We start from the raw sequence: 17,901 nt of genomic DNA, 5'->3' as shown, positions 1-17,901 counted from the left end.
TGCGGGCAGAGGCAAGGGGCAGCTCTCTCTCGGGAGGGAGGGAGGGACGGGGACGCGCGCGCACACACGCCTGCCTGCCTGCCTGCCGAAAAAAAAGAAAGAAAAGGTGGATATACTAAGTTTTTTGGAGGGAAAACGCCCAGCTGTCGAAAGGGGCCCGCCTGCAGGGACGGGGACGGACACGCACGCAAGCAAGCAAGCAAGCAAGCAAGCAAGCAAGCAAGCAAGCAAGCCACGCCTGCCTCCCTGGGAAAAGGCTGAAAAACCTAAGTTTTTTGGAGGGAAAACGCACGGGAGCCGAAAAGGGGGCCGGCCTGCTTGCCCAGAGAGTCGAGACGCGGGAAAGCGCACAGAGGGAGCACGGGAACCGAGAGGGCGAGAGAGAGAGACAGAACACAGAGACACACAGATGGGGGACGAGGGACGAGACCCGAGAAGAAGGAGCTCCAGTCCACTTCGCTCGCTCGCTCGCTCGCTAGCTACCTACGTCTGTCTTTTCACCGCTGAGAGAAGGTGGTGCACCGCTCCCGGAGGCGCTGCAATACCGGGCCGATGCGTGGAGAGGACGGAGCAAGCTCCTGATCCAGCTCCCTGTTCCAAAAATCCGTTTAATATGTGGTCCCCCGATGGGGGACGTATCAGATATTAAACTGATAAGAACAGATACTACACTTGATCTTAGCCAAAAGGCCGAGAAGCGATGCCCACAAAGGCGCGGACCGACGCGCGGGCGTTCCGCTGGCGCACAGTGGCGCAGGCCGACTCCTCTGGAGCCCGGGACCCGCGCAGCTGCCGGCCTCCCTGCAGCCAGAGGCCTGCCGCGGGACTCTGCTCCCCCTCTCTCTTGCCTGCCCGCCTGCCTTCCTGCCAGTCCCGGGCGGGGGCCCTGCTCTTTGATCTTCTGTCAACGGCCCGACAACGACCGCAGCCGCAGGGGGCGCCAGCCGCCCGGCCTCCTTAGCTTAGGCCCCTCCCACCGGCAGCAGCTGCGCCCAACCGGCTGCAAGCCAAAGCCGAGCGCCAGCACCTGCGGGCAGAGGCAAGGGGCAGCTCTCTCTCGGGAGGGAGGGAGGGACGGGGACGCGCGCGCACACACGCCTGCCTGCCTGCCTGCCGAAAAAAAAGAAAGAAAAGGTGGATATACTAAGTTTTTTGGAGGGAAAACGCCCAGCTGTCGAAAGGGGCCCGCCTGCAGGGACGGGGACGGACACGCACGCAAGCAAGCAAGCAAGCAAGCAAGCAAGCAAGCAAGCAAGCAAGCAAGCCACGCCTGCCTCCCTGGGAAAAGGCTGAAAAACCTAAGTTTTTTGGAGGGAAAACGCACGGGAGCCGAAAAGGGGGCCGGCCTGCTTGCCCAGAGAGTCGAGACGCGGGAAAGCGCACAGAGGGAGCACGGGAACCGAGAGGGCGAGAGAGAGAGACAGAACACAGAGACACACAGATGGGGGACGAGGGACGAGACCCGAGAAGAAGGAGCTCCAGTCCACTTCGCTCGCTCGCTCGCTCGCTAGCTACCTACGTCTGTCTTTTCACCGCTGAGAGAAGGTGGTGCACCGCTCCCGGAGGCGCTGCAATACCGGGCCGATGCGTGGAGAGGACGGAGCAAGCTCCTGATCCAGCTCCCTGTTCCAAAAATCCGTTTAATATGTGGTCCCCCGATGGGGGACGTATCAGATATTAAACTGATAAGAACAGATACTACACTTGATCTTAGCCAAAAGGCCGAGAAGCGATGCCCACAAAGGCGCGGACCGACGCGCGGGCGTTCCGCTGGCGCACAGTGGCGCAGGCCGACTCCTCTGGAGCCCGGGACCCGCGCAGCTGCCGGCCTCCCTGCAGCCAGAGGCCTGCCGCGGGACTCTGCTCCCCCTCTCTCTTGCCTGCCCGCCTGCCTTCCTGCCAGTCCCGGGCGGGGGCCCTGCTCTTTGATCTTCTGTCAACGGCCCGACAACGACCGCAGCCGCAGGGGGCGCCAGCCGCCCGGCCTCCTTAGCTTAGGCCCCTCCCACCGGCAGCAGCTGCGCCCAACCGGCTGCAAGCCAAAGCCGAGCGCCAGCACCTGCGGGCAGAGGCAAGGGGCAGCTCTCTCTCGGGAGGGAGGGAGGGACGGGGACGCGCGCGCACACACGCCTGCCTGCCTGCCTGCCGAAAAAAAAGAAAGAAAAGGTGGATATACTAAGTTTTTTGGAGGGAAAACGCCCAGCTGTCGAAAGGGGCCCGCCTGCAGGGACGGGGACGGACACGCACGCAAGCAAGCAAGCAAGCAAGCAAGCAAGCAAGCAAGCAAGCAAGCAAGCCACGCCTGCCTCCCTGGGAAAAGGCTGAAAAACCTAAGTTTTTTGGAGGGAAAACGCACGGGAGCCGAAAAGGGGGCCGGCCTGCTTGCCCAGAGAGTCGAGACGCGGGAAAGCGCACAGAGGGAGCACGGGAACCGAGAGGGCGAGAGAGAGAGACAGAACACAGAGACACACAGATGGGGGACGAGGGACGAGACCCGAGAAGAAGGAGCTCCAGTCCACTTCGCTCGCTCGCTCGCTCGCTAGCTACCTACGTCTGTCTTTTCACCGCTGAGAGAAGGTGGTGCACCGCTCCCGGAGGCGCTGCAATACCGGGCCGATGCGTGGAGAGGACGGAGCAAGCTCCTGATCCAGCTCCCTGTTCCAAAAATCCGTTTAATATGTGGTCCCCCGATGGGGGACGTATCAGATATTAAACTGATAAGAACAGATACTACACTTGATCTTAGCCAAAAGGCCGAGAAGCGATGCCCACAAAGGCGCGGACCGACGCGCGGGCGTTCCGCTGGCGCACAGTGGCGCAGGCCGACTCCTCTGGAGCCCGGGACCCGCGCAGCTGCCGGCCTCCCTGCAGCCAGAGGCCTGCCGCGGGACTCTGCTCCCCCTCTCTCTTGCCTGCCCGCCTGCCTTCCTGCCAGTCCCGGGCGGGGGCCCTGCTCTTTGATCTTCTGTCAACGGCCCGACAACGACCGCAGCCGCAGGGGGCGCCAGCCGCCCGGCCTCCTTAGCTTAGGCCCCTCCCACCGGCAGCAGCTGCGCCCAACCGGCTGCAAGCCAAAGCCGAGCGCCAGCACCTGCGGGCAGAGGCAAGGGGCAGCTCTCTCTCGGGAGGGAGGGAGGGACGGGGACGCGCGCGCACACACGCCTGCCTGCCTGCCTGCCGAAAAAAAAGAAAGAAAAGGTGGATATACTAAGTTTTTTGGAGGGAAAACGCCCAGCTGTCGAAAGGGGCCCGCCTGCAGGGACGGGGACGGACACGCACGCAAGCAAGCAAGCAAGCAAGCAAGCAAGCAAGCAAGCAAGCAAGCAAGCCACGCCTGCCTCCCTGGGAAAAGGCTGAAAAACCTAAGTTTTTTGGAGGGAAAACGCACGGGAGCCGAAAAGGGGGCCGGCCTGCTTGCCCAGAGAGTCGAGACGCGGGAAAGCGCACAGAGGGAGCACGGGAACCGAGAGGGCGAGAGAGAGAGACAGAACACAGAGACACACAGATGGGGGACGAGGGACGAGACCCGAGAAGAAGGAGCTCCAGTCCACTTCGCTCGCTCGCTCGCTCGCTAGCTACCTACGTCTGTCTTTTCACCGCTGAGAGAAGGTGGTGCACCGCTCCCGGAGGCGCTGCAATACCGGGCCGATGCGTGGAGAGGACGGAGCAAGCTCCTGATCCAGCTCCCTGTTCCAAAAATCCGTTTAATATGTGGTCCCCCGATGGGGGACGTATCAGATATTAAACTGATAAGAACAGATACTACACTTGATCTTAGCCAAAAGGCCGAGAAGCGATGCCCACAAAGGCGCGGACCGACGCGCGGGCGTTCCGCTGGCGCACAGTGGCGCAGGCCGACTCCTCTGGAGCCCGGGACCCGCGCAGCTGCCGGCCTCCCTGCAGCCAGAGGCCTGCCGCGGGACTCTGCTCCCCCTCTCTCTTGCCTGCCCGCCTGCCTTCCTGCCAGTCCCGGGCGGGGGCCCTGCTCTTTGATCTTCTGTCAACGGCCCGACAACGACCGCAGCCGCAGGGGGCGCCAGCCGCCCGGCCTCCTTAGCTTAGGCCCCTCCCACCGGCAGCAGCTGCGCCCAACCGGCTGCAAGCCAAAGCCGAGCGCCAGCACCTGCGGGCAGAGGCAAGGGGCAGCTCTCTCTCGGGAGGGAGGGAGGGACGGGGACGCGCGCGCACACACGCCTGCCTGCCTGCCTGCCGAAAAAAAAGAAAGAAAAGGTGGATATACTAAGTTTTTTGGAGGGAAAACGCCCAGCTGTCGAAAGGGGCCCGCCTGCAGGGACGGGGACGGACACGCACGCAAGCAAGCAAGCAAGCAAGCAAGCAAGCAAGCAAGCAAGCAAGCCACGCCTGCCTCCCTGGGAAAAGGCTGAAAAACCTAAGTTTTTTGGAGGGAAAACGCACGGGAGCCGAAAAGGGGGCCGGCCTGCTTGCCCAGAGAGTCGAGACGCGGGAAAGCGCACAGAGGGAGCACGGGAACCGAGAGGGCGAGAGAGAGAGACAGAACACAGAGACACACAGATGGGGGACGAGGGACGAGACCCGAGAAGAAGGAGCTCCAGTCCACTTCGCTCGCTCGCTCGCTCGCTAGCTACCTACGTCTGTCTTTTCACCGCTGAGAGAAGGTGGTGCACCGCTCCCGGAGGCGCTGCAATACCGGGCCGATGCGTGGAGAGGACGGAGCAAGCTCCTGATCCAGCTCCCTGTTCCAAAAATCCGTTTAATATGTGGTCCCCCGATGGGGGACGTATCAGATATTAAACTGATAAGAACAGATACTACACTTGATCTTAGCCAAAAGGCCGAGAAGCGATGCCCACAAAGGCGCGGACCGACGCGCGGGCGTTCCGCTGGCGCACAGTGGCGCAGGCCGACTCCTCTGGAGCCCGGGACCCGCGCAGCTGCCGGCCTCCCTGCAGCCAGAGGCCTGCCGCGGGACTCTGCTCCCCCTCTCTCTTGCCTGCCCGCCTGCCTTCCTGCCAGTCCCGGGCGGGGGCCCTGCTCTTTGATCTTCTGTCAACGGCCCGACAACGACCGCAGCCGCAGGGGGCGCCAGCCGCCCGGCCTCCTTAGCTTAGGCCCCTCCCACCGGCAGCAGCTGCGCCCAACCGGCTGCAAGCCAAAGCCGAGCGCCAGCACCTGCGGGCAGAGGCAAGGGGCAGCTCTCTCTCGGGAGGGAGGGAGGGACGGGGACGCGCGCGCACACACGCCTGCCTGCCTGCCTGCCGAAAAAAAAGAAAGAAAAGGTGGATATACTAAGTTTTTTGGAGGGAAAACGCCCAGCTGTCGAAAGGGGCCCGCCTGCAGGGACGGGGACGGACACGCACGCAAGCAAGCAAGCAAGCAAGCAAGCAAGCAAGCAAGCAAGCAAGCAAGCCACGCCTGCCTCCCTGGGAAAAGGCTGAAAAACCTAAGTTTTTTGGAGGGAAAACGCACGGGAGCCGAAAAGGGGGCCGGCCTGCTTGCCCAGAGAGTCGAGACGCGGGAAAGCGCACAGAGGGAGCACGGGAACCGAGAGGGCGAGAGAGAGAGACAGAACACAGAGACACACAGATGGGGGACGAGGGACGAGACCCGAGAAGAAGGAGCTCCAGTCCACTTCGCTCGCTCGCTCGCTCGCTAGCTACCTACGTCTGTCTTTTCACCGCTGAGAGAAGGTGGTGCACCGCTCCCGGAGGCGCTGCAATACCGGGCCGATGCGTGGAGAGGACGGAGCAAGCTCCTGATCCAGCTCCCTGTTCCAAAAATCCGTTTAATATGTGGTCCCCCGATGGGGGACGTATCAGATATTAAACTGATAAGAACAGATACTACACTTGATCTTAGCCAAAAGGCCGAGAAGCGATGCCCACAAAGGCGCGGACCGACGCGCGGGCGTTCCGCTGGCGCACAGTGGCGCAGGCCGACTCCTCTGGAGCCCGGGACCCGCGCAGCTGCCGGCCTCCCTGCAGCCAGAGGCCTGCCGCGGGACTCTGCTCCCCCTCTCTCTTGCCTGCCCGCCTGCCTTCCTGCCAGTCCCGGGCGGGGGCCCTGCTCTTTGATCTTCTGTCAACGGCCCGACAACGACCGCAGCCGCAGGGGGCGCCAGCCGCCCGGCCTCCTTAGCTTAGGCCCCTCCCACCGGCAGCAGCTGCGCCCAACCGGCTGCAAGCCAAAGCCGAGCGCCAGCACCTGCGGGCAGAGGCAAGGGGCAGCTCTCTCTCGGGAGGGAGGGAGGGACGGGGACGCGCGCGCACACACGCCTGCCTGCCTGCCTGCCGAAAAAAAAGAAAGAAAAGGTGGATATACTAAGTTTTTTGGAGGGAAAACGCCCAGCTGTCGAAAGGGGCCCGCCTGCAGGGACGGGGACGGACACGCACGCAAGCAAGCAAGCAAGCAAGCAAGCAAGCAAGCAAGCAAGCAAGCCACGCCTGCCTCCCTGGGAAAAGGCTGAAAAACCTAAGTTTTTTGGAGGGAAAACGCACGGGAGCCGAAAAGGGGGCCGGCCTGCTTGCCCAGAGAGTCGAGACGCGGGAAAGCGCACAGAGGGAGCACGGGAACCGAGAGGGCGAGAGAGAGAGACAGAACACAGAGACACACAGATGGGGGACGAGGGACGAGACCCGAGAAGAAGGAGCTCCAGTCCACTTCGCTCGCTCGCTCGCTCGCTAGCTACCTACGTCTGTCTTTTCACCGCTGAGAGAAGGTGGTGCACCGCTCCCGGAGGCGCTGCAATACCGGGCCGATGCGTGGAGAGGACGGAGCAAGCTCCTGATCCAGCTCCCTGTTCCAAAAATCCGTTTAATATGTGGTCCCCCGATGGGGGACGTATCAGATATTAAACTGATAAGAACAGATACTACACTTGATCTTAGCCAAAAGGCCGAGAAGCGATGCCCACAAAGGCGCGGACCGACGCGCGGGCGTTCCGCTGGCGCACAGTGGCGCAGGCCGACTCCTCTGGAGCCCGGGACCCGCGCAGCTGCCGGCCTCCCTGCAGCCAGAGGCCTGCCGCGGGACTCTGCTCCCCCTCTCTCTTGCCTGCCCGCCTGCCTTCCTGCCAGTCCCGGGCGGGGGCCCTGCTCTTTGATCTTCTGTCAACGGCCCGACAACGACCGCAGCCGCAGGGGGCGCCAGCCGCCCGGCCTCCTTAGCTTAGGCCCCTCCCACCGGCAGCAGCTGCGCCCAACCGGCTGCAAGCCAAAGCCGAGCGCCAGCACCTGCGGGCAGAGGCAAGGGGCAGCTCTCTCTCGGGAGGGAGGGAGGGACGGGGACGCGCGCGCACACACGCCTGCCTGCCTGCCTGCCGAAAAAAAAGAAAGAAAAGGTGGATATACTAAGTTTTTTGGAGGGAAAACGCCCAGCTGTCGAAAGGGGCCCGCCTGCAGGGACGGGGACGGACACGCACGCAAGCAAGCAAGCAAGCAAGCAAGCAAGCAAGCAAGCAAGCAAGCCACGCCTGCCTCCCTGGGAAAAGGCTGAAAAACCTAAGTTTTTTGGAGGGAAAACGCACGGGAGCCGAAAAGGGGGCCGGCCTGCTTGCCCAGAGAGTCGAGACGCGGGAAAGCGCACAGAGGGAGCACGGGAACCGAGAGGGCGAGAGAGAGAGACAGAACACAGAGACACACAGATGGGGGACGAGGGACGAGACCCGAGAAGAAGGAGCTCCAGTCCACTTCGCTCGCTCGCTCGCTCGCTAGCTACCTACGTCTGTCTTTTCACCGCTGAGAGAAGGTGGTGCACCGCTCCCGGAGGCGCTGCAATACCGGGCCGATGCGTGGAGAGGACGGAGCAAGCTCCTGATCCAGCTCCCTGTTCCAAAAATCCGTTTAATATGTGGTCCCCCGATGGGGGACGTATCAGATATTAAACTGATAAGAACAGATACTACACTTGATCTTAGCCAAAAGGCCGAGAAGCGATGCCCACAAAGGCGCGGACCGACGCGCGGGCGTTCCGCTGGCGCACAGTGGCGCAGGCCGACTCCTCTGGAGCCCGGGACCCGCGCAGCTGCCGGCCTCCCTGCAGCCAGAGGCCTGCCGCGGGACTCTGCTCCCCCTCTCTCTTGCCTGCCCGCCTGCCTTCCTGCCAGTCCCGGGCGGGGGCCCTGCTCTTTGATCTTCTGTCAACGGCCCGACAACGACCGCAGCCGCAGGGGGCGCCAGCCGCCCGGCCTCCTTAGCTTAGGCCCCTCCCACCGGCAGCAGCTGCGCCCAACCGGCTGCAAGCCAAAGCCGAGCGCCAGCACCTGCGGGCAGAGGCAAGGGGCAGCTCTCTCTCGGGAGGGAGGGAGGGACGGGGACGCGCGCGCACACACGCCTGCCTGCCTGCCTGCCGAAAAAAAAGAAAGAAAAGGTGGATATACTAAGTTTTTTGGAGGGAAAACGCCCAGCTGTCGAAAGGGGCCCGCCTGCAGGGACGGGGACGGACACGCACGCAAGCAAGCAAGCAAGCAAGCAAGCAAGCAAGCAAGCAAGCAAGCAAGCCACGCCTGCCTCCCTGGGAAAAGGCTGAAAAACCTAAGTTTTTTGGAGGGAAAACGCACGGGAGCCGAAAAGGGGGCCGGCCTGCTTGCCCAGAGAGTCGAGACGCGGGAAAGCGCACAGAGGGAGCACGGGAACCGAGAGGGCGAGAGAGAGAGACAGAACACAGAGACACACAGATGGGGGACGAGGGACGAGACCCGAGAAGAAGGAGCTCCAGTCCACTTCGCTCGCTCGCTCGCTCGCTAGCTACCTACGTCTGTCTTTTCACCGCTGAGAGAAGGTGGTGCACCGCTCCCGGAGGCGCTGCAATACCGGGCCGATGCGTGGAGAGGACGGAGCAAGCTCCTGATCCAGCTCCCTGTTCCAAAAATCCGTTTAATATGTGGTCCCCCGATGGGGGACGTATCAGATATTAAACTGATAAGAACAGATACTACACTTGATCTTAGCCAAAAGGCCGAGAAGCGATGCCCACAAAGGCGCGGACCGACGCGCGGGCGTTCCGCTGGCGCACAGTGGCGCAGGCCGACTCCTCTGGAGCCCGGGACCCGCGCAGCTGCCGGCCTCCCTGCAGCCAGAGGCCTGCCGCGGGACTCTGCTCCCCCTCTCTCTTGCCTGCCCGCCTGCCTTCCTGCCAGTCCCGGGCGGGGGCCCTGCTCTTTGATCTTCTGTCAACGGCCCGACAACGACCGCAGCCGCAGGGGGCGCCAGCCGCCCGGCCTCCTTAGCTTAGGCCCCTCCCACCGGCAGCAGCTGCGCCCAACCGGCTGCAAGCCAAAGCCGAGCGCCAGCACCTGCGGGCAGAGGCAAGGGGCAGCTCTCTCTCGGGAGGGAGGGAGGGACGGGGACGCGCGCGCACACACGCCTGCCTGCCTGCCTGCCGAAAAAAAAGAAAGAAAAGGTGGATATACTAAGTTTTTTGGAGGGAAAACGCCCAGCTGTCGAAAGGGGCCCGCCTGCAGGGACGGGGACGGACACGCACGCAAGCAAGCAAGCAAGCAAGCAAGCAAGCAAGCAAGCAAGCAAGCAAGCCACGCCTGCCTCCCTGGGAAAAGGCTGAAAAACCTAAGTTTTTTGGAGGGAAAACGCACGGGAGCCGAAAAGGGGGCCGGCCTGCTTGCCCAGAGAGTCGAGACGCGGGAAAGCGCACAGAGGGAGCACGGGAACCGAGAGGGCGAGAGAGAGAGACAGAACACAGAGACACACAGATGGGGGACGAGGGACGAGACCCGAGAAGAAGGAGCTCCAGTCCACTTCGCTCGCTCGCTCGCTCGCTAGCTACCTACGTCTGTCTTTTCACCGCTGAGAGAAGGTGGTGCACCGCTCCCGGAGGCGCTGCAATACCGGGCCGATGCGTGGAGAGGACGGAGCAAGCTCCTGATCCAGCTCCCTGTTCCAAAAATCCGTTTAATATGTGGTCCCCCGATGGGGGACGTATCAGATATTAAACTGATAAGAACAGATACTACACTTGATCTTAGCCAAAAGGCCGAGAAGCGATGCCCACAAAGGCGCGGACCGACGCGCGGGCGTTCCGCTGGCGCACAGTGGCGCAGGCCGACTCCTCTGGAGCCCGGGACCCGCGCAGCTGCCGGCCTCCCTGCAGCCAGAGGCCTGCCGCGGGACTCTGCTCCCCCTCTCTCTTGCCTGCCCGCCTGCCTTCCTGCCAGTCCCGGGCGGGGGCCCTGCTCTTTGATCTTCTGTCAACGGCCCGACAACGACCGCAGCCGCAGGGGGCGCCAGCCGCCCGGCCTCCTTAGCTTAGGCCCCTCCCACCGGCAGCAGCTGCGCCCAACCGGCTGCAAGCCAAAGCCGAGCGCCAGCACCTGCGGGCAGAGGCAAGGGGCAGCTCTCTCTCGGGAGGGAGGGAGGGACGGGGACGCGCGCGCACACACGCCTGCCTGCCTGCCTGCCGAAAAAAAAGAAAGAAAAGGTGGATATACTAAGTTTTTTGGAGGGAAAACGCCCAGCTGTCGAAAGGGGCCCGCCTGCAGGGACGGGGACGGACACGCACGCAAGCAAGCAAGCAAGCAAGCAAGCAAGCAAGCAAGCAAGCAAGCCACGCCTGCCTCCCTGGGAAAAGGCTGAAAAACCTAAGTTTTTTGGAGGGAAAACGCACGGGAGCCGAAAAGGGGGCCGGCCTGCTTGCCCAGAGAGTCGAGACGCGGGAAAGCGCACAGAGGGAGCACGGGAACCGAGAGGGCGAGAGAGAGAGACAGAACACAGAGACACACAGATGGGGGACGAGGGACGAGACCCGAGAAGAAGGAGCTCCAGTCCACTTCGCTCGCTCGCTCGCTCGCTAGCTACCTACGTCTGTCTTTTCACCGCTGAGAGAAGGTGGTGCACCGCTCCCGGAGGCGCTGCAATACCGGGCCGATGCGTGGAGAGGACGGAGCAAGCTCCTGATCCAGCTCCCTGTTCCAAAAATCCGTTTAATATGTGGTCCCCCGATGGGGGACGTATCAGATATTAAACTGATAAGAACAGATACTACACTTGATCTTAGCCAAAAGGCCGAGAAGCGATGCCCACAAAGGCGCGGACCGACGCGCGGGCGTTCCGCTGGCGCACAGTGGCGCAGGCCGACTCCTCTGGAGCCCGGGACCCGCGCAGCTGCCGGCCTCCCTGCAGCCAGAGGCCTGCCGCGGGACTCTGCTCCCCCTCTCTCTTGCCTGCCCGCCTGCCTTCCTGCCAGTCCCGGGCGGGGGCCCTGCTCTTTGATCTTCTGTCAACGGCCCGACAACGACCGCAGCCGCAGGGGGCGCCAGCCGCCCGGCCTCCTTAGCTTAGGCCCCTCCCACCGGCAGCAGCTGCGCCCAACCGGCTGCAAGCCAAAGCCGAGCGCCAGCACCTGCGGGCAGAGGCAAGGGGCAGCTCTCTCTCGGGAGGGAGGGAGGGACGGGGACGCGCGCGCACACACGCCTGCCTGCCTGCCTGCCGAAAAAAAAGAAAGAAAAGGTGGATATACTAAGTTTTTTGGAGGGAAAACGCCCAGCTGTCGAAAGGGGCCCGCCTGCAGGGACGGGGACGGACACGCACGCAAGCAAGCAAGCAAGCAAGCAAGCAAGCAAGCAAGCAAGCAAGCAAGCCACGCCTGCCTCCCTGGGAAAAGGCTGAAAAACCTAAGTTTTTTGGAGGGAAAACGCACGGGAGCCGAAAAGGGGGCCGGCCTGCTTGCCCAGAGAGTCGAGACGCGGGAAAGCGCACAGAGGGAGCACGGGAACCGAGAGGGCGAGAGAGAGAGACAGAACACAGAGACACACAGATGGGGGACGAGGGACGAGACCCGAGAAGAAGGAGCTCCAGTCCACTTCGCTCGCTCGCTCGCTCGCTAGCTACCTACGTCTGTCTTTTCACCGCTGAGAGAAGGTGGTGCACCGCTCCCGGAGGCGCTGCAATACCGGGCCGATGCGTGGAGAGGACGGAGCAAGCTCCTGATCCAGCTCCCTGTTCCAAAAATCCGTTTAATATGTGGTCCCCCGATGGGGGACGTATCAGATATTAAACTGATAAGAACAGATACTACACTTGATCTTAGCCAAAAGGCCGAGAAGCGATGCCCACAAAGGCGCGGACCGACGCGCGGGCGTTCCGCTGGCGCACAGTGGCGCAGGCCGACTCCTCTGGAGCCCGGGACCCGCGCAGCTGCCGGCCTCCCTGCAGCCAGAGGCCTGCCGCGGGACTCTGCTCCCCCTCTCTCTTGCCTGCCCGCCTGCCTTCCTGCCAGTCCCGGGCGGGGGCCCTGCTCTTTGATCTTCTGTCAACGGCCCGACAACGACCGCAGCCGCAGGGGGCGCCAGCCGCCCGGCCTCCTTAGCTTAGGCCCCTCCCACCGGCAGCAGCTGCGCCCAACCGGCTGCAAGCCAAAGCCGAGCGCCAGCACCTGCGGGCAGAGGCAAGGGGCAGCTCTCTCTCGGGAGGGAGGGAGGGACGGGGACGCGCGCGCACACACGCCTGCCTGCCTGCCTGCCGAAAAAAAAGAAAGAAAAGGTGGATATACTAAGTTTTTTGGAGGGAAAACGCCCAGCTGTCGAAAGGGGCCCGCCTGCAGGGACGGGGACGGACACGCACGCAAGCAAGCAAGCAAGCAAGCAAGCAAGCAAGCAAGCAAGCAAGCAAGCCACGCCTGCCTCCCTGGGAAAAGGCTGAAAAACCTAAGTTTTTTGGAGGGAAAACGCACGGGAGCCGAAAAGGGGGCCGGCCTGCTTGCCCAGAGAGTCGAGACGCGGGAAAGCGCACAGAGGGAGCACGGGAACCGAGAGGGCGAGAGAGAGAGACAGAACACAGAGACACACAGATGGGGGACGAGGGACGAGACCCGAGAAGAAGGAGCTCCAGTCCACTTCGCTCGCTCGCTCGCTCGCTAGCTACCTACGTCTGTCTTTTCACCGCTGAGAGAAGGTGGTGCACCGCTCCCGGAGGCGCTGCAATACCGGGCCGATGCGTGGAGAGGACGGAGCAAGCTCCTGATCCAGCTCCCTGTTCCAAAAATCCGTTTAATATGTGGTCCCCCGATGGGGGACGTATCAGATATTAAACTGATAAGAACAGATACTACACTTGATCTTAGCCAAAAGGCCGAGAAGCGATGCCCACAAAGGCGCGGACCGACGCGCGGGCGTTCCGCTGGCGCACAGTGGCGCAGGCCGACTCCTCTGGAGCCCGGGACCCGCGCAGCTGCCGGCCTCCCTGCAGCCAGAGGCCTGCCGCGGGACTCTGCTCCCCCTCTCTCTTGCCTGCCCGCCTGCCTTCCTGCCAGTCCCGGGCGGGGGCCCTGCTCTTTGATCTTCTGTCAACGGCCCGACAACGACCGCAGCCGCAGGGGGCGCCAGCCGCCCGGCCTCCTTAGCTTAGGCCCCTCCCACCGGCAGCAGCTGCGCCCAACCGGCTGCAAGCCAAAGCCGAGCGCCAGCACCTGCGGGCAGAGGCAAGGGGCAGCTCTCTCTCGGGAGGGAGGGAGGGACGGGGACGCGCGCGCACACACGCCTGCCTGCCTGCCTGCCGAAAAAAAAGAAAGAAAAGGTGGATATACTAAGTTTTTTGGAGGGAAAACGCCCAGCTGTCGAAAGGGGCCCGCCTGCAGGGACGGGGACGGACACGCACGCAAGCAAGCAAGCAAGCAAGCAAGCAAGCAAGCAAGCAAGCAAGCAAGCCACGCCTGCCTCCCTGGGAAAAGGCTGAAAAACCTAAGTTTTTTGGAGGGAAAACGCACGGGAGCCGAAAAGGGGGCCGGCCTGCTTGCCCAGAGAGTCGAGACGCGGGAAAGCGCACAGAGGGAGCACGGGAACCGAGAGGGCGAGAGAGAGAGACAGAACACAGAGACACACAGATGGGGGACGAGGGACGAGACCCGAGAAGAAGGAGCTCCAGTCCACTTCGCTCGCTCGCTCGCTCGCTAGCTACCTACGTCTGTCTTTTCACCGCTGAGAGAAGGTGGTGCACCGCTCCCGGAGGCGCTGCAATACCGGGCCGATGCGTGGAGAGGACGGAGCAAGCTCCTGATCCAGCTCCCTGTTCCAAAAATCCGTTTAATATGTGGTCCCCCGATGGGGGACGTATCAGATATTAAACTGATAAGAACAGATACTACACTTGATCTTAGCCAAAAGGCCGAGAAGCGATGCCCACAAAGGCGCGGACCGACGCGCGGGCGTTCCGCTGGCGCACAGTGGCGCAGGCCGACTCCTCTGGAGCCCGGGACCCGCGCAGCTGCCGGCCTCCCTGCAGCCAGAGGCCTGCCGCGGGACTCTGCTCCCCCTCTCTCTTGCCTGCCCGCCTGCCTTCCTGCCAGTCCCGGGCGGGGGCCCTGCTCTTTGATCTTCTGTCAACGGCCCGACAACGACCGCAGCCGCAGGGGGCGCCAGCCGCCCGGCCTCCTTAGCTTAGGCCCCTCCCACCGGCAGCAGCTGCGCCCAACCGGCTGCAAGCCAAAGCCGAGCGCCAGCACCTGCGGGCAGAGGCAAGGGGCAGCTCTCTCTCGGGAGGGAGGGAGGGACGGGGACGCGCGCGCACACACGCCTGCCTGCCTGCCTGCCGAAAAAAAAGAAAGAAAAGGTGGATATACTAAGTTTTTTGGAGGGAAAACGCCCAGCTGTCGAAAGGGGCCCGCCTGCAGGGACGGGGACGGACACGCACGCAAGCAAGCAAGCAAGCAAGCAAGCAAGCAAGCAAGCAAGCAAGCCACGCCTGCCTCCCTGGGAAAAGGCTGAAAAACCTAAGTTTTTTGGAGGGAAAACGCACGGGAGCCGAAAAGGGGGCCGGCCTGCTTGCCCAGAGAGTCGAGACGCGGGAAAGCGCACAGAGGGAGCACGGGAACCGAGAGGGCGAGAGAGAGAGACAGAACACAGAGACACACAGATGGGGGACGAGGGACGAGACCCGAGAAGAAGGAGCTCCAGTCCACTTCGCTCGCTCGCTCGCTCGCTAGCTACCTACGTCTGTCTTTTCACCGCTGAGAGAAGGTGGTGCACCGCTCCCGGAGGCGCTGCAATACCGGGCCGATGCGTGGAGAGGACGGAGCAAGCTCCTGATCCAGCTCCCTGTTCCAAAAATCCGTTTAATATGTGGTCCCCCGATGGGGGACGTATCAGATATTAAACTGATAAGAACAGATACTACACTTGATCTTAGCCAAAAGGCCGAGAAGCGATGCCCACAAAGGCGCGGACCGACGCGCGGGCGTTCCGCTGGCGCACAGTGGCGCAGGCCGACTCCTCTGGAGCCCGGGACCCGCGCAGCTGCCGGCCTCCCTGCAGCCAGAGGCCTGCCGCGGGACTCTGCTCCCCCTCTCTCTTGCCTGCCCGCCTGCCTTCCTGCCAGTCCCGGGCGGGGGCCCTGCTCTTTGATCTTCTGTCAACGGCCCGACAACGACCGCAGCCGCAGGGGGCGCCAGCCGCCCGGCCTCCTTAGCTTAGGCCCCTCCCACCGGCAGCAGCTGCGCCCAACCGGCTGCAAGCCAAAGCCGAGCGCCAGCACCTGCGGGCAGAGGCAAGGGGCAGCTCTCTCTCGGGAGGGAGGGAGGGACGGGGACGCGCGCGCACACACGCCTGCCTGCCTGCCTGCCGAAAAAAAAGAAAGAAAAGGTGGATATACTAAGTTTTTTGGAGGGAAAACGCCCAGCTGTCGAAAGGGGCCCGCCTGCAGGGACGGGGACGGACACGCACGCAAGCAAGCAAGCAAGCAAGCAAGCAAGCAAGCAAGCAAGCAAGCAAGCCACGCCTGCCTCCCTGGGAAAAGGCTGAAAAACCTAAGTTTTTTGGAGGGAAAACGCACGGGAGCCGAAAAGGGGGCCGGCCTGCTTGCCCAGAGAGTCGAGACGCGGGAAAGCGCACAGAGGGAGCACGGGAACCGAGAGGGCGAGAGAGAGAGACAGAACACAGAGACACACAGATGGGGGACGAGGGACGAGACCCGAGAAGAAGGAGCTCCAGTCCACTTCGCTCGCTCGCTCGCTCGCTAGCTACCTACGTCTGTCTTTTCACCGCTGAGAGAAGGTGGTGCACCGCTCCCGGAGGCGCTGCAATACCGGGCCGATGCGTGGAGAGGACGGAGCAAGCTCCTGATCCAGCTCCCTGTTCCAAAAATCCGTTTAATATGTGGTCCCCCGATGGGGGACGTATCAGATATTAAACTGATAAGAACAGATACTACACTTGATCTTAGCCAAAAGGCCGAGAAGCGATGCCCACAAAGGCGCGGACCGACGCGCGGGCGTTCCGCTGGCGCACAGTGGCGCAGGCCGACTCCTCTGGAGCCCGGGACCCGCGCAGCTGCCGGCCTCCCTGCAGCCAGAGGCCTGCCGCGGGACTCTGCTCCCCCTCTCTCTTGCCTGCCCGCCTGCCTTCCTGCCAGTCCCGGGCGGGGGCCCTGCTCTTTGATCTTCTGTCAACGGCCCGACAACGACCGCAGCCGCAGGGGGCGCCAGCCGCCCGGCCTCCTTAGCTTAGGCCCCTCCCACCGGCAGCAGCTGCGCCCAACCGGCTGCAAGCCAAAGCCGAGCGCCAGCACCTGCGGGCAGAGGCAAGGGGCAGCTCTCTCTCGGGAGGGAGGGAGGGACGGGGACGCGCGCGCACACACGCCTGCCTGCCTGCCTGCCGAAAAAAAAGAAAGAAAAGGTGGATATACTAAGTTTTTTGGAGGGAAAACGCCCAGCTGTCGAAAGGGGCCCGCCTGCAGGGACGGGGACGGACACGCACGCAAGCAAGCAAGCAAGCAAGCAAGCAAGCAAGCAAGCAAGCAAGCAAGCCACGCCTGCCTCCCTGGGAAAAGGCTGAAAAACCTAAGTTTTTTGGAGGGAAAACGCACGGGAGCCGAAAAGGGGGCCGGCCTGCTTGCCCAGAGAGTCGAGACGCGGGAAAGCGCACAGAGGGAGCACGGGAACCGAGAGGGCGAGAGAGAGAGACAGAACACAGAGACACACAGATGGGGGACGAGGGACGAGACCCGAGAAGAAGGAGCTCCAGTCCACTTCGCTCGCTCGCTCGCTCGCTAGCTACCTACGTCTGTCTTTTCACCGCTGAGAGAAGGTGGTGCACCGCTCCCGGAGGCGCTGCAATACCGGGCCGATGCGTGGAGAGGACGGAGCAAGCTCCTGATCCAGCTCCCTGTTCCAAAAATCCGTTTAATATGTGGTCCCCCGATGGGGGACGTATCAGATATTAAACTGATAAGAACAGATACTACACTTGATCTTAGCCAAAAGGCCGAGAAGCGATGCCCACAAAGGCGCGGACCGACGCGCGGGCGTTCCGCTGGCGCACAGTGGCGCAGGCCGACTCCTCTGGAGCCCGGGACCCGCGCAGCTGCCGGCCTCCCTGCAGCCAGAGGCCTGCCGCGGGACTCTGCTCCCCCTCTCTCTTGCCTGCCCGCCTGCCTTCCTGCCAGTCCCGGGCGGGGGCCCTGCTCTTTGATCTTCTGTCAACGGCCCGACAACGACCGCAGCCGCAGGGGGCGCCAGCCGCCCGGCCTCCTTAGCTTAGGCCCCTCCCACCGGCAGCAGCTGCGCCCAACCGGCTGCAAGCCAAAGCCGAGCGCCAGCACCTGCGGGCAGAGGCAAGGGGCAGCTCTCTCTCGGGAGGGAGGGAGGGACGGGGACGCGCGCGCACACACGCCTGCCTGCCTGCCTGCCGAAAAAAAAGAAAGAAAAGGTGGATATACTAAGTTTTTTGGAGGGAAAACGCCCAGCTGTCGAAAGGGGCCCGCCTGCAGGGACGGGGACGGACACGCACGCAAGCAAGCAAGCAAGCAAGCAAGCAAGCAAGCAAGCAAGCAAGCAAGCCACGCCTGCCTCCCTGGGAAAAGGCTGAAAAACCTAAGTTTTTTGGAGGGAAAACGCACGGGAGCCGAAAAGGGGGCCGGCCTGCTTGCCCAGAGAGTCGAGACGCGGGAAAGCGCACAGAGGGAGCACGGGAACCGAGGAGGG

At 63.0% G+C, this 17,901-nt stretch overlaps 17 non-coding genes across 17 annotated transcripts; all 17 read right to left on the bottom strand.

The window, feature by feature from the left end:
* Nucleotides 1-511: 511 nt before the first annotated feature.
* LOC148636136 (U2 spliceosomal RNA) lies at nt 512-702 on the bottom strand. Its single transcript, XR_015932557.1, has one exon. It is a non-coding gene; the product is annotated as a U2 spliceosomal RNA (small nuclear RNA).
* Nucleotides 703-1,543: 841 nt separating this feature from the next.
* Nucleotides 1,544-1,734, bottom strand: LOC148636135 (U2 spliceosomal RNA). Its single transcript, XR_015932556.1, has one exon. It is a non-coding gene; the product is annotated as a U2 spliceosomal RNA (small nuclear RNA).
* An 841-nt stretch (nt 1,735-2,575) lies between these two features.
* Nucleotides 2,576-2,766, bottom strand: LOC148636134 (U2 spliceosomal RNA). Its single transcript, XR_015932554.1, has one exon. It is a non-coding gene; the product is annotated as a U2 spliceosomal RNA (small nuclear RNA).
* An 841-nt stretch (nt 2,767-3,607) lies between these two features.
* Nucleotides 3,608-3,798, bottom strand: LOC148636133 (U2 spliceosomal RNA). The gene has a single exon (XR_015932553.1). It is a non-coding gene; the product is annotated as a U2 spliceosomal RNA (small nuclear RNA).
* Nucleotides 3,799-4,635: 837 nt separating this feature from the next.
* Nucleotides 4,636-4,826, bottom strand: LOC148636132 (U2 spliceosomal RNA). Its single transcript, XR_015932552.1, has one exon. It is a non-coding gene; the product is annotated as a U2 spliceosomal RNA (small nuclear RNA).
* Nucleotides 4,827-5,667: 841 nt separating this feature from the next.
* On the bottom strand, nt 5,668-5,858 carry LOC148636131 (U2 spliceosomal RNA). Its single transcript, XR_015932551.1, has one exon. It is a non-coding gene; the product is annotated as a U2 spliceosomal RNA (small nuclear RNA).
* Nucleotides 5,859-6,695: 837 nt separating this feature from the next.
* Nucleotides 6,696-6,886, bottom strand: LOC148636130 (U2 spliceosomal RNA). Its single transcript, XR_015932550.1, has one exon. It is a non-coding gene; the product is annotated as a U2 spliceosomal RNA (small nuclear RNA).
* Nucleotides 6,887-7,723: 837 nt separating this feature from the next.
* On the bottom strand, nt 7,724-7,914 carry LOC148636129 (U2 spliceosomal RNA). Its single transcript, XR_015932549.1, has one exon. It is a non-coding gene; the product is annotated as a U2 spliceosomal RNA (small nuclear RNA).
* Nucleotides 7,915-8,755: 841 nt separating this feature from the next.
* Nucleotides 8,756-8,946, bottom strand: LOC148636128 (U2 spliceosomal RNA). Its single transcript, XR_015932548.1, has one exon. It is a non-coding gene; the product is annotated as a U2 spliceosomal RNA (small nuclear RNA).
* An 841-nt stretch (nt 8,947-9,787) lies between these two features.
* LOC148636127 (U2 spliceosomal RNA) lies at nt 9,788-9,978 on the bottom strand. The gene has a single exon (XR_015932547.1). It is a non-coding gene; the product is annotated as a U2 spliceosomal RNA (small nuclear RNA).
* Nucleotides 9,979-10,815: 837 nt separating this feature from the next.
* On the bottom strand, nt 10,816-11,006 carry LOC148636126 (U2 spliceosomal RNA). Its single transcript, XR_015932546.1, has one exon. It is a non-coding gene; the product is annotated as a U2 spliceosomal RNA (small nuclear RNA).
* An 841-nt stretch (nt 11,007-11,847) lies between these two features.
* Nucleotides 11,848-12,038, bottom strand: LOC148636125 (U2 spliceosomal RNA). The gene has a single exon (XR_015932545.1). It is a non-coding gene; the product is annotated as a U2 spliceosomal RNA (small nuclear RNA).
* Nucleotides 12,039-12,879: 841 nt separating this feature from the next.
* LOC148636124 (U2 spliceosomal RNA) lies at nt 12,880-13,070 on the bottom strand. The gene has a single exon (XR_015932583.1). It is a non-coding gene; the product is annotated as a U2 spliceosomal RNA (small nuclear RNA).
* An 841-nt stretch (nt 13,071-13,911) lies between these two features.
* LOC148636123 (U2 spliceosomal RNA) lies at nt 13,912-14,102 on the bottom strand. The gene has a single exon (XR_015932577.1). It is a non-coding gene; the product is annotated as a U2 spliceosomal RNA (small nuclear RNA).
* An 837-nt stretch (nt 14,103-14,939) lies between these two features.
* Nucleotides 14,940-15,130, bottom strand: LOC148636122 (U2 spliceosomal RNA). Its single transcript, XR_015932566.1, has one exon. It is a non-coding gene; the product is annotated as a U2 spliceosomal RNA (small nuclear RNA).
* An 841-nt stretch (nt 15,131-15,971) lies between these two features.
* On the bottom strand, nt 15,972-16,162 carry LOC148636121 (U2 spliceosomal RNA). The gene has a single exon (XR_015932555.1). It is a non-coding gene; the product is annotated as a U2 spliceosomal RNA (small nuclear RNA).
* An 841-nt stretch (nt 16,163-17,003) lies between these two features.
* Nucleotides 17,004-17,194, bottom strand: LOC148636120 (U2 spliceosomal RNA). Its single transcript, XR_015932544.1, has one exon. It is a non-coding gene; the product is annotated as a U2 spliceosomal RNA (small nuclear RNA).
* Between the last annotated feature and the right edge of the window lie 707 nt (nt 17,195-17,901).

The sequence above is a fragment of the Lepisosteus platostomus genome, unplaced genomic scaffold (assembly GCF_059453375.1).
Source record: "Lepisosteus platostomus isolate fLepPlt1 unplaced genomic scaffold, fLepPlt1.hap1 Scaffold_197_H1, whole genome shotgun sequence".
Lineage (NCBI taxonomy): Eukaryota > Metazoa > Chordata > Actinopteri > Semionotiformes > Lepisosteidae > Lepisosteus > Lepisosteus platostomus.
The sequence above is the reverse complement of the archived record's forward strand: the minus strand, read 5'-3'. Positions and strand labels throughout refer to the sequence as shown.